An 11,971-nucleotide genomic window follows, 5' to 3' on the forward strand; every position below is an offset into this window, starting at 1 on the left:
GCCAAGATGCTTCAGTTGAACCCAGATTGGTACTACTTTCACCTCATCTTTGAAATCATCAATGTCCTTATGCCAAGGTTTGCAAATCACAGGTTTCTTATCAAAAGTGGGTCGAATGTCATTGATTACTTTGTCCCTATTCTCCATAGTAAAGAATCGAACAATGAAAACCCCATGTTCAATCTCCACCACCTTATCAACTCCAAGATTCTTCCAAATCCTCCTAAAGAAACCTTCAATGACAGAGAGAGGTGGGTTCGCACCTAAAACAACACAAACTATTGCAGAATTCCAGTAATCAACCTCCTCCTGGATATCCTCTAAGTCTATGCTAACAATACTATCAATATCACTAGCAGATTCTTCATGATCATGATCTTGAAAAATGGGTATGGGTGTTACCTGACGATTCAGAGAAGGTTCCTTGCCTGATTTCATCACCGACAACCAGGTTGAGAACGTTTTGTGAGCCTCCGATCGAGTCTTCAAAACAGAGAGTGAAGTTTTGGGTGAATGAATTTCACCCTCCTCTTCAGTGGAATCATTCGCCTCATCTTCAGTTTCCACCTCCATTGCTGCAACTCCAAGAATTTCATCCATAGATTTAGTTTTCTTTGCTTGAGAATCTGATACGGGACCCATCGATTTATTTTGTTTTCTTCGAGCTTTCGATTTTCCTGCCATGGCTACAGCGTAGGAACGACGCACCTACGTTGAGAAGGAAAACTTGGGCGAGAAGGAAAACTTGATATTATTGTTTATATAATATACATAGTAAGCTATTACGGAAACTCCGTAAAAGCAAAATAGAAAAATATTTTTTTTGATTTTCATGTAAAATTTTCAAAAAAATGCATTATACTCTTAACCTACAATAGTTAATAAATAAATAAACAAATTACATTGAAATGTGTTATTATACGACCATACCCAAACAAAAAATTATTTTTTATTTTTTATTTTATGTAAAACAAGTGTTAAAAAGTAGGTCCAACAAAATTACTTATAAACCCGAAAGCCTATTATATACCCAATCTAGAAAATAGGGTATTATAACTGATATGGTTATCAAATCAATACCATATCCAAATATTTGGATAGATCGAGGGTACGGGTATGGTTATGGTTATGGTTACGAATATTATTCAATTCCTAAAGAAAATGATATCTAATAATTGTCTGATAAGTTTTTTCTTATATTTTCCCAACTTAAGTATTTTTGTCGAAACGCTAAACTCTTAAAATTGCACTAATCACTACACAATCCAAACAAATAATAATTTAATTTCTCTGATTTTCCCAACAAACGTTGATAAAAATTGATTTTATTTTATTAAAAATTTCGTTTAAATAAATTATTCAGAATGGAAAAATATATTTAGTCCCATCCGTGCGTTGCACGGGACCTAGCCTAGTTGGATTATTAAAATACTCTTCATACTTATAGGATAGAGCATACATAATGACAACCTACCCAATAGAAAAAGCCCAAAGAAGCATTTTAATCAATCTAGCCCCTTAAATAAATATTAATTAAATTCTCTAGTCGTTCTCTCTCTCCCTCTTCTCCCTCTCTCAAACTCTAGCCTCCATTAGTGAATTTCGAAGGGGCTTCCATCGATTTTATCGGTGGAAAGCCCCGATCTTTTTATCTTGTTGTTCTTTTTCTAATTTTGTTTGATTTTTAGGATTTTATTTAATACTTCCTCCTTGTGCGAGGAATAGTTCTCCCTCGAAAGACAGGATTTTTCTTCTCCTTTTAGGGAGAATTTTCTTAGGTTAGAGGATTCTAAATTTCTGGTGTACGAGGGAGAATATTTGTGCGGTGTAGCAGCAGATGTCAGTTCTACATCAACAATCAAAAAAATCTAATTTAATTCGATATCAAAATTACAACATATCAAAAGACCCCCTCGTTGAAGGTTGTATCAAACAACGATGTGTTAGAGGGTATACAAGATGTTTGATGCGCGATGATCATAGTTTTGCAGAAAACGAGTTTTATTTGATCCGATTTGTTATGTATTTGATAGATTCAGATTTCTTTTGTAGATGTCGTATGACTTTTTATTAATGAATTAATTTTAATTATAAAAAATCCCTTAAATTAATTCTTATCATTTTAATCAATCTGTTTATATGATTCGGCTCTATCTAACTTTTTTTTTTTTCTTATATTCGCACGCATCACATTTATATTATATTTTTTACATGTTATTTCATGTTTAAATGTAATAACACAAATTTGTTTCTTAAATTCGCACGTATATATCCCTTTGTTTCATATAAAAATTGATACAAGAAGATATATAGACTGGGTAAATTATACTTCGTATATAACTAGGTTTTTTTTTTGTCCCGAACAATGTCCCAGGTTACTAAGTTAATAAAATTGGATTTACTTATTTTTTCCGCAATGATAACATAAAACTTATGTGTCATGTATCAGTGATACAGGCTTTATTCACTTTTAGAAACACCTTTATTTATATTTTATTTTTTTAACGGAACAATCACATGTTAAATTGGGCATTGTTTAATTATTTGTTTTTATTGGAAAAATGTCAATTCCCAATTCATGTAGGGCCAGGGGATGATTATTGTGGAACAATGAACGGTGAATGAGGATTTTCTCATTCATGTACGAGGAGAGATTGTTTGATTTTTTAACTTTTTTTTTGTTGTTGTTGCCAATGAGCCATGAATCATAAATTATTTTATAAGGAAATTCCTGAACTCATTATTATAAATGATTTTTAGGTATTTCTATAAATACAAATTATTATTTACAAGTGGTGTACAATAAATATTGTACACCGGAGTAAAAGCTAACTCAAAATGCTAAAAAGTTACCCTTATGTATGTAAAAGTTATGTCTCATAATATAGTGCCCGTTTGACCTTTTTCACGGGAATTAAGAAACTTGAAAAATAACATGATGAACTATTAATGTTATTGTACTTTAGTAGAAAAGTACACAATTTATTTTATTTTTAAACAAAAAGACAAAAAATAATAAATTATGGGACCACATTTTCATGATAGAAACATTAATGATAGGACAAAGTATTTTTTAGGTACAACCATTAAATATTAGACCATATTTTGGGACACCCAAAATGGAAAACAGGCACATCATTTTGGGACACCCAAAATGAAAAATAGTCACTATATTTTGGGACGGAGTGAGTACTTTTTAGTGATAAAAGTTTTCATTTTATTTCTTTAAAATCAATAACAATGTATAAATTAATCATTTAACACTTTAAAAAAAGTTTATCTATCAACTTTTTTATAATAATATAAAAGTTAACTAAAACTATGTTAAAGTTACAAAAAACTGGTTAAAAGTTATCTTGGTGTACAAAAAATTTTATTGTACACCTTATACGCACAAGATCTTTTGTTCTATAAAATAGTCTAAAAAATCCTTAACACCTGCAAAGTATATTAACTTTAATTCTAAAATAGAATAAAAAGCATAAATCAAATACTTAATCCAACCCGGAAAAAAAAATCAAATATAAAAAGGAACATCACAGCCAAATGAAATCTATACTACTCCCTCCGTTTCTTTTTGTTATTTATGTTTTCCTTTTTAGATGTTTCAAAATGTTCATTACATTTTTTTTTATATTATTACATAAATGCTTTAATACTCTATCAAAATTTGTGTCAAATAATTATTTTAACCAATCAAATTCATTGGGTCATTTAATCTTTCCCACTTTCCCACTTTATTATCCCCCATACATTTTTAGATCGTCATCCAATTAAGATTTTTGTTAAAAATGCACCATTCAATTTCATAAAGGAAATGAAGAGATGAGGGTACGTAATCATGTCAATTTTAGTCATAATTGAATCTCAAATGATTGGCCAACTCAAAATAAGAAAACAAAAAATGAAATCACCACATCAAAATTAAAGGCATGCATGGCATGGCACCACAACCATTACTAATAAATGGACGCAACTCTATTCTCCTTACGTTCTTCTAATATCTTTCTATTATCGCAAACGAAAAACAAATTGAAAATACAACCTTCTATTAGCTAGACCATCAATTTATTATATGTGGTATATAGATACTATATTTTCATCCACATATTTCTCGAGCGATAGGAGTACAAAGTCTTTTTTTTTATTTTTTTTATTTTTTTACAGCTGAGAGAAGAGTATATGAGCTCATGCATTATTAATTAAGGGACAAAGAGTTTATTACTACGTATAACTTTATAAGTATGGAGTACATACTTGATTTTTCAAAGGAAATGTTAGAGATAACTTTAAGGGCTTTAGTGAGATATTAAAAGTGTAACACCATACAAAACATAATCTTATAATTTATTTTTAATTAAACTTAATTACTTGAGAGTATCGGTGTAAACTAGTAATTCGAAAATGTTATACTGCTAGTTTGTTATCGTTTTTTGTTTTCAATTTTCTGTTTTTTCAGGAAACTAATTAAAAACAAAATCATGAAAACCACAAAAGGTAGTTTCTAATTTTTTTTTGTCAGTTTTCAAAATCAACATGCTTGCTTACTATAAGTATAAATATTCTTAGTTCTTGATTCAATCAAAGCAAAAATAAAAAAAACTAGTAGTGATACCGAACAAACCCTTAGTTGTACTCCGTACTAGCTATAACACAAAATTTGTCAAATAATGTATTAAACTATGGATTCTAAAACAATAATCCAAATACAACATGTTGGCGATACTTTCAACCGGTGTATCATCCACAAGGGCAACCGGCAACAAGTTCAACAAGTTCACAACCTTGCAACTAGGGTGGCACGCATTGACTTTTGTTGGCATCTTTTTTCTAATTTTCCTTAAATTGGGCATGTGTCAAATAAAGAACAATAATGTAGAATTTGAACATTACTCCCTCCGTCTCATATTTCAGTTTGACTAAAAAGTTCCCACAAAAATTGGGCTAATAGAGCAAATAATTTGAGACGGGTATAGGTCGTAAATAAAAGTACGATTTTCAATATTACCAATTACTCAATGTCATCATTCTTGACCACTTTCTTTTGATGGGTTGATCGAAAATGAGGACTCTATTAGTCAGCAAGTACGTCTCTAATGAGAAAACAAGTTAAATATCGGTCTTTCAATTTCTTAACTAGGTACTTTGATTGTGATTTTGTGCAATGTACGTAGTATAAAGTTAGGTATGGAATTCCTATACTACGTATTTCATATTTGAATCGCATAGATGATGTTGATCATACGTGGCGCGGCTAGACGGGCTACTTGTTAAATATGATCAATAGGGTTGATTGGTGGCCCCGGGGAATAAGACGGTGAAGGAAAGAAGCAGAACATAGAAGAATGAATGTCACGTGAGAACGTGAGATGTTAATGTCCCAACTGTTAAATTTCACAGAAGAATAGGTCTGAAATTCGGTTCACTTATAAGCCTAACGATTGTTCGTTGATTTCTCACGAAAATCAATTGGTAATAGTGATAGAAACTCTTCAAGTTATAAGTTGATATTTCCTCTCATTTTTCTCCAATGTAAAACTAATATGTGGATAATATTGAATTTTATATAAGTTCTCCAACACCAACTTATTTTAATTTATTTTAAACAAAATACGTTTAGATTACGTTAATATTAGGCCGAGGGGGCATGTGAATATTTTAGGGAAATATTTGTCAAACACATAACGAGCTTGAGATCCATATATAATTGAGTTTGAAGTTACAATAATTTTGACCTCCAAACAATTCATCTGTCCATATTTTATTAACAAATGAATTAAGCCACTAAGAGTACAATATATGAGAGAAATTACACGAAGAAATTTATACCTACTCTATACCTAGTATTTAAAAAGGAAAACCACAATTTATTAGATGACATGTGTCAACACATATGATTAGATGACACGTGCCATTTATTCTTTCCTCCAATTTGAATTGTTTTTATTTTATTTTTTCTTTGTTGTTTGATATATTATATAACTCTAATCGATTCTTTCACTCCATCTTCCTCATGCAACATCAATTCACCAATCTATTCATTCAACATTTTCCACTCCATCTTTTCGATTAACACTCAATATTAATACACTATTTAATTTATGTATTAATTTAACTTTTAAAATTTACCTCTATTTAATCATATATTCTATCTAAAATCACAAGCTCAATAAAATTTGAACTTGAAAAAGATAAACTAAATACAGAGTAACCACTACACAATCGCCCGTTCTTTGAACGGGCTCAAAAGCTAGTTAATTACAATAAACTAAACATCGATAATCTAACTCTTCCCTCTTATTAATTACTACCTCCTTTTCAGAAAAGTCTTTACAGTTACTATTTGCACGGACTCCAATGCAATACTTAAATTCTAACATATCCAATTTCATATGTGAAAAAATTATAAAAAGTTGATATTCTGAAAATACATAACGAGGCCAATCTAACAAGATCTTACATATAACGATTTGATGTATATAATAGTGATAATTTACGGTCCAAGTTTTCATATTTTCGGCACATATTCCAAAGCGTAAAGAACTTTCAGAAACGAAGGAAGTAGTATAAATTAATGGATTATTTGTTTATCTTCGCTAATACTCCGTATACTCTTAACACAATTATTAAGTGGATGGAATTGGTGGAGAACTCGAAATCTGTCAGCTACGATTATGTTTGGGACTTGGGAGTAAATGTAGCGTTGACATGCATAACTACACTAACTAACTTAAAACATATGCCTCAAGTCTTATATGTGACAAGCCACACCATCAACTTGATGGTGTGACGTGTTCACACTTATAAATAAGTCAAGCGCCTTTAAAACTCATCGCGTTAGTTAACGCAATATAAAAGTAACACCAGCATAAAAAATGAGTAACGTCAGTCTATACAAGAAACCTCTAACATGAAACTGCACTAAAATAAGAAAAGTAACGGCAAATTCAATATATAAGTAAGACCATCATAGAAAGTCAATTACACTAGTCTATATAAGGAACCTTTAACATGAAATTGAATAAACTGCAATAATAAAAGTAACACCAACATAGAAAATCAAGTAACACAAGTCTATACCAGGAACCTCCAACATGAAATTGAAGAACTTGCAATAAAACAACAAAAGTAACAACGAATGCAATGTATAAGTGACATCATGTAATACCCCGAATTTTTAAAACTCGATTAATTATGCTTAATTGTTTTTATTTAGCTAAAATCGTTTTAAATCCTAATTTCGAACTTTATTTTAACTAACGAAATTTTATTTCACTTGGATTTTTAATACCGATTACTCGATTCAACTTTCATATTTAAACAATTTTTATATTTACGAGCTTAAACGATCTTTTTAAATCTTAATTATTTTCGGATTTTTCATAATTTAGTAACGTTCTTATTTTATTCGAAAACGAAATTTATTTTTCGTTAACGACACTTTTATAAAAGATTATTTTGAGACTTAGTTTTAATTAAACATTTCCATTCTAATTAATTTTCTAAAAACAGAAATTGATTTTCTGAATTTTGCCTAACTTTGGGAAATGACTAAAATACCCTTAGAAGAGCCAAAATCTCATTTCACCTCTTCTCTTTGCTCTCCACGTACCAGCAAGAAGGAAACCCATCCTTCCTTCTCCCTTTTCCCTCATTTCGGTCCCAATTCATAGCAAAGACAAATTTTGCTTCCTTCTTTTCTTCAGTTACAAATTCTAACATTCCAGATTTTAATTTTAAAACATCAAAACCAAAAATAAGTGAGCAAAAGAAATTGAAAACCACCCCCCCTTGTTCTCTTCTCTGTCGAACCACCACCACCTATTGCCACCATCATTCTCAGCCACCCGCACCCGCACCAAACCTGTCACCGCCTCCGTCTCCGCCCAGAACCGACCGGAAAACACCTCTCAAATCTCCCATGTTTCCCCCTGTTTTGTGCAACCACCATAACCCCCTTTCCCTACTATTCCGCCGCCCGGAACCACCCCACCACCGGCGCCTCTCCGGCGCGGTACCACGCTGCTGCATCGACCATAACTCCGATCACATCCCCCCTTGCCTCCCTCACCTCCCTCACCTCCCGCGCCACTTTCTCCTCCTCACTCTCCCCTCCCTGCTTCCTCTCTCCGTCGTGCCCAGCCATCCAAGCCGCCGTGTCTACGGCTTCTTCTGTTGTGCCTCTGCGCCGCACCGCCGTTAACAAGCCACCACACAGCCATCGCTTTTCCCTCTCCTCTTTTTCCTCTGTTTTCGAGCCTTCCTCCCCTGCTTCTGTTCTTCGTGGCTTCGTGCCCAGTTTCACGAGAAACAAGTTCCAGTATTGGAACTTTGTTCCTTTTTACTTCTCAAGCTGCTAAGCCCAAAACTCTTAGGCCCAAATACCCTTAAGTAAGTTTTGCCATGCAATTTAAGCCCTAAATAAATTACTACTTACTTTAGCATTGTTATAATTTAAATAAATGATTTAGAAACCACTTTGATTTAAAATTTGATAAATATTTCATGTGTTGATTTATGAAAAATATTATTAATTTTTAAGTATTTTATTGATTTATGAAAATATTTCATGTATTGATTTAATGGAATTTAATAATACTTTATTTAAGTTATTTTATGAATTTATAAACTAAAAATATTTATAAAAATAATTAGTTTTAAAGTAGTTATCGTTTTAATACTAATTCAATGATTAAATACTTTGAAAGAAATCAGACTCGGAGCTCAGGACGAACGAACCAAGGAAAAAGGCCTAGCAATCATGGAATTGAGGTAACGGCTATTGCTAGTACCCGCAATTCCCTTATAAATGTATTATGAAAATATGACGTTATGATTGAATTTATGAATTAAATGTTTTGATGTGTTTTATGGATTGTGGGATAAAATATGATTTGATTGAATTGTTCTTATAATATGATTTGATTGAGTTTTCTCATAAAATGATGTTTATGCAACGCTATGAAAGAATGATATTTTATTGATCCCAGGATCAAAATGATGATTTATGATATTAAAAGAGTTATGTTATTTTCAACGGAAATGCAAGCCAAGGCTTGGTAAAATTACATACAACATGATAAATGAAAGTGAAAGACATAGTTTGTCTGGCGGTATATAAACTACCATCTTCCTATCTACCGGTCATGCATGCACCACGGACACCTGTCCACCCATGGATTACGAGCCCAGGCTCCCATGGTTTATGAGCCCAGGCTCAGGGCCTAGGCCCCATGTTACGATGAGCCCAGGCTCTTATGGGCCCAGGCCCAGTGGAGAATTCCTTCACGGTTCGTACTTGCCGACAACTAGCATGTTAATTAAAAGTTTATGAATGACGTTTTTCATTAAAAGTTTATGAATGAATTAAATATGATGTTTTATTAAATGTTTTACCCATTCTATTCCCCCTGTGTTATTAAATAAAATGAGTTGAAATGAATTTACGTTGCTAGGGTAGTCGTTACTGAGTCTTCGGCTCACCGTTTTGTTTTCCGTTTTAGGTACTGCGGGGAACGATGGACACGAGTAGTGGCGAGGAACTTCACTATTATATTATTCACCTAGTTTATGCTTAATGTTTTAATAGTTTAATTAAAGACTTTTAGTAATTTATGTACTTATATTTTGGGAATATAAAGGATTATTATATTAGATTTGAGGTTTTTATGGCTTATGTATGATGTTGCCTTGTAACTTCCAAAAGAGAATTACGGCAGGTAATGTCCCGACCAAATTAGGTTAATTCTGCTGCTAATTATGCCTTAATAAGTGATTTAGAGGTCGGGGCGTTACAGTTTGGTATTCAGAGCAAAGGTTCTGGACCATAAGTGCTAAACCTTACGGGTTTTGCGCATAGTAGAATTCAATAGGCTTGAAGCAAAGAGTTTAGTTAAAAAGAATATGTTAAAATCATGTTAAGTTAAAATGAAATGAGTGTGAGCGTAGGAACGCACGGGATAAAAGGGATTCATTTCTCCTGTTATGTATGTTTTCTTGATTGAATATGTTATGCGAAATATTGATTATCAAGGTACTAATGATGCCACGAACGAAGGTCACATCAAGCGCAACATTTACGATGACGTCGCCCACAATGATGTTTCCCATGACGATTTCTATGACGACCAATCTATAAGAGACCACAAGGAGATGATGGAACGATTAGGAACGGAAAGTACGATGTCAACTGAATTAGTCAAAGATTCTCGAAAAACGAAAGTCACTAATGCGAACGAAAATGCGTCACTATTTAAGAAGTTTTCACCTCCGAATCCACCAATCTATGATCGCAAGCCGATTCGATGAAATTTGAAGACTAGATCAATTATATGGATCAACTACTCGAGACTTTCGACATGCTCTAACGAATGGAAGCGAAGATCGTGCAAAAAAAAAAGAATACTTGTTATTGATATCAAGGAAAAGATCATTTTGTTAAAGATTGTCCTAAACTACCTCCAACGAATACCGGAACATCAACCTCGACCAATCATGAACGAAACAACAACAATGCTAAATCCATCACGCCCGTCGACATATGCAAGAGCTTACGTGATAAAAGACAAAGATGACGCCAACGCTAATATTATTTTGATTTATCTCTCTCTCGCTTTAGAATCGAACTTCCCTTGATTTTATGTTTATCGTCACATGTCATGTTATGAGTTTTCTACCCTAGATAGACTAGGCAAAGTTTAAGTATTATATTTTAAAAGAAGTTAAGTTAAGCACGGTGCGAACTCAAAGATTTTGTGGATATGAATCGTTTTGAGGAACTTTTATGGTTATAAAAATTTTAAGGATAGTATAAATGTTAAGAGTACCAAGCGAGCATAAGGTTGTATTTCATGAGTGGTTGATCACTAATTAAATTAAGATTATTCGAAGTTTAAAGTGTTAAAGTAATGAATAAAAGTTATTCTTTGGTTACCTTTCCGATGAATGTTTTGGTACGAAAGTCTAATATCTGAAAAATGATTGATATGCCTTTATTAAGGAAGCTAAGAAGTTATACATGAATGTTATGAACCCCATGAGTTATGGTAAAAACCCCGTTTGAGTTGAAGCATGAATAAGATCTTGAGGATTTTACCAAAAGAAGTTATCAAGAATTAGTTATCAAAAGATTGAATAATAGAGTATCGAAAGAGCATGAGTTTGTATTGCCTAAGTGGCGAATCAACAATTAAATTGAGGTTTAAAGTATTGAAGTTTTGATTGAAATCGATTCTTAGATTACCTTTCCGCATAACTTATAAGGATTGTTTTTATGTATTTATCTGAAAGAATGCTTGATAATCTCCATAAAGAAAGCTAAGCGAAAGAATTTAAAGTTTTGCGAAATGTTATGTGGAAAACATGATTTATGGTGAAAATATGGAATTGAGTTTGCATATAAAGCTTTGAGGAACTTACCAAAATAAGTTATCGAAAATTTGTCTGTCTATGAGGTTGATGATATCAATGAATGTTATGAAGTTCGAAAAGAATTATGAATGATTGAGGAATGCAATGGAGTTAAGGAAAGAAATCGACGAAATGACATGTCTGTAAAACCAGGTAGTCTGAGCTAAGTTTCTGGAACCTAGATTGTTTCTGATAAGGGCACGTGTGATGGCTTAGAATTATCTGCCAAAACCCAAGGTGTCGACTTAAAATACTAAGGATAAATAACGAAGTCGTATGTCTAATGATGTAGTTCCTGTCACGTGATTGGACTCAAACCCCCGCAACGAACGTGGTCAACGAAGTTGTTTGACGCATAAGAAAAGATCGGAGATCGAAATCAAAACGAATCGAATAATGAAATTCAACGACAAGATTCCTGCAACAAAGAAGCCAATAGAAAATGAAAGCGAAATATCTCTAATTATTCTCCCACGAACGATACGATGTATGAATGCCTATGTTTTCTATAAATAAGTATGTTATGGTCAACCATGCTCGTGTGTTAGATCAAATGATTATG

General features: G+C 32.6%; 1 long non-coding RNA gene across 1 annotated transcript; it reads left to right on the forward strand.

The window, feature by feature from the left end:
- Positions 1–7,759: 7,759 nt before the first annotated feature.
- Positions 7,760–10,734, forward strand: LOC130463965 (uncharacterized). Its single transcript, XR_008924228.1, has 3 exons — positions 7,760–8,391; positions 8,709–8,772; positions 9,504–10,734. It is a non-coding gene; the product is annotated as an uncharacterized lncRNA (long non-coding RNA).
- Positions 10,735–11,971: the final 1,237 nt, after the last annotated feature.

The sequence above is a fragment of the Spinacia oleracea genome, chromosome 6 (genome assembly GCF_020520425.1).
Source record: "Spinacia oleracea cultivar Varoflay chromosome 6, BTI_SOV_V1, whole genome shotgun sequence".
Taxonomy (NCBI): Eukaryota; Viridiplantae; Streptophyta; class Magnoliopsida; order Caryophyllales; family Amaranthaceae; genus Spinacia; species Spinacia oleracea.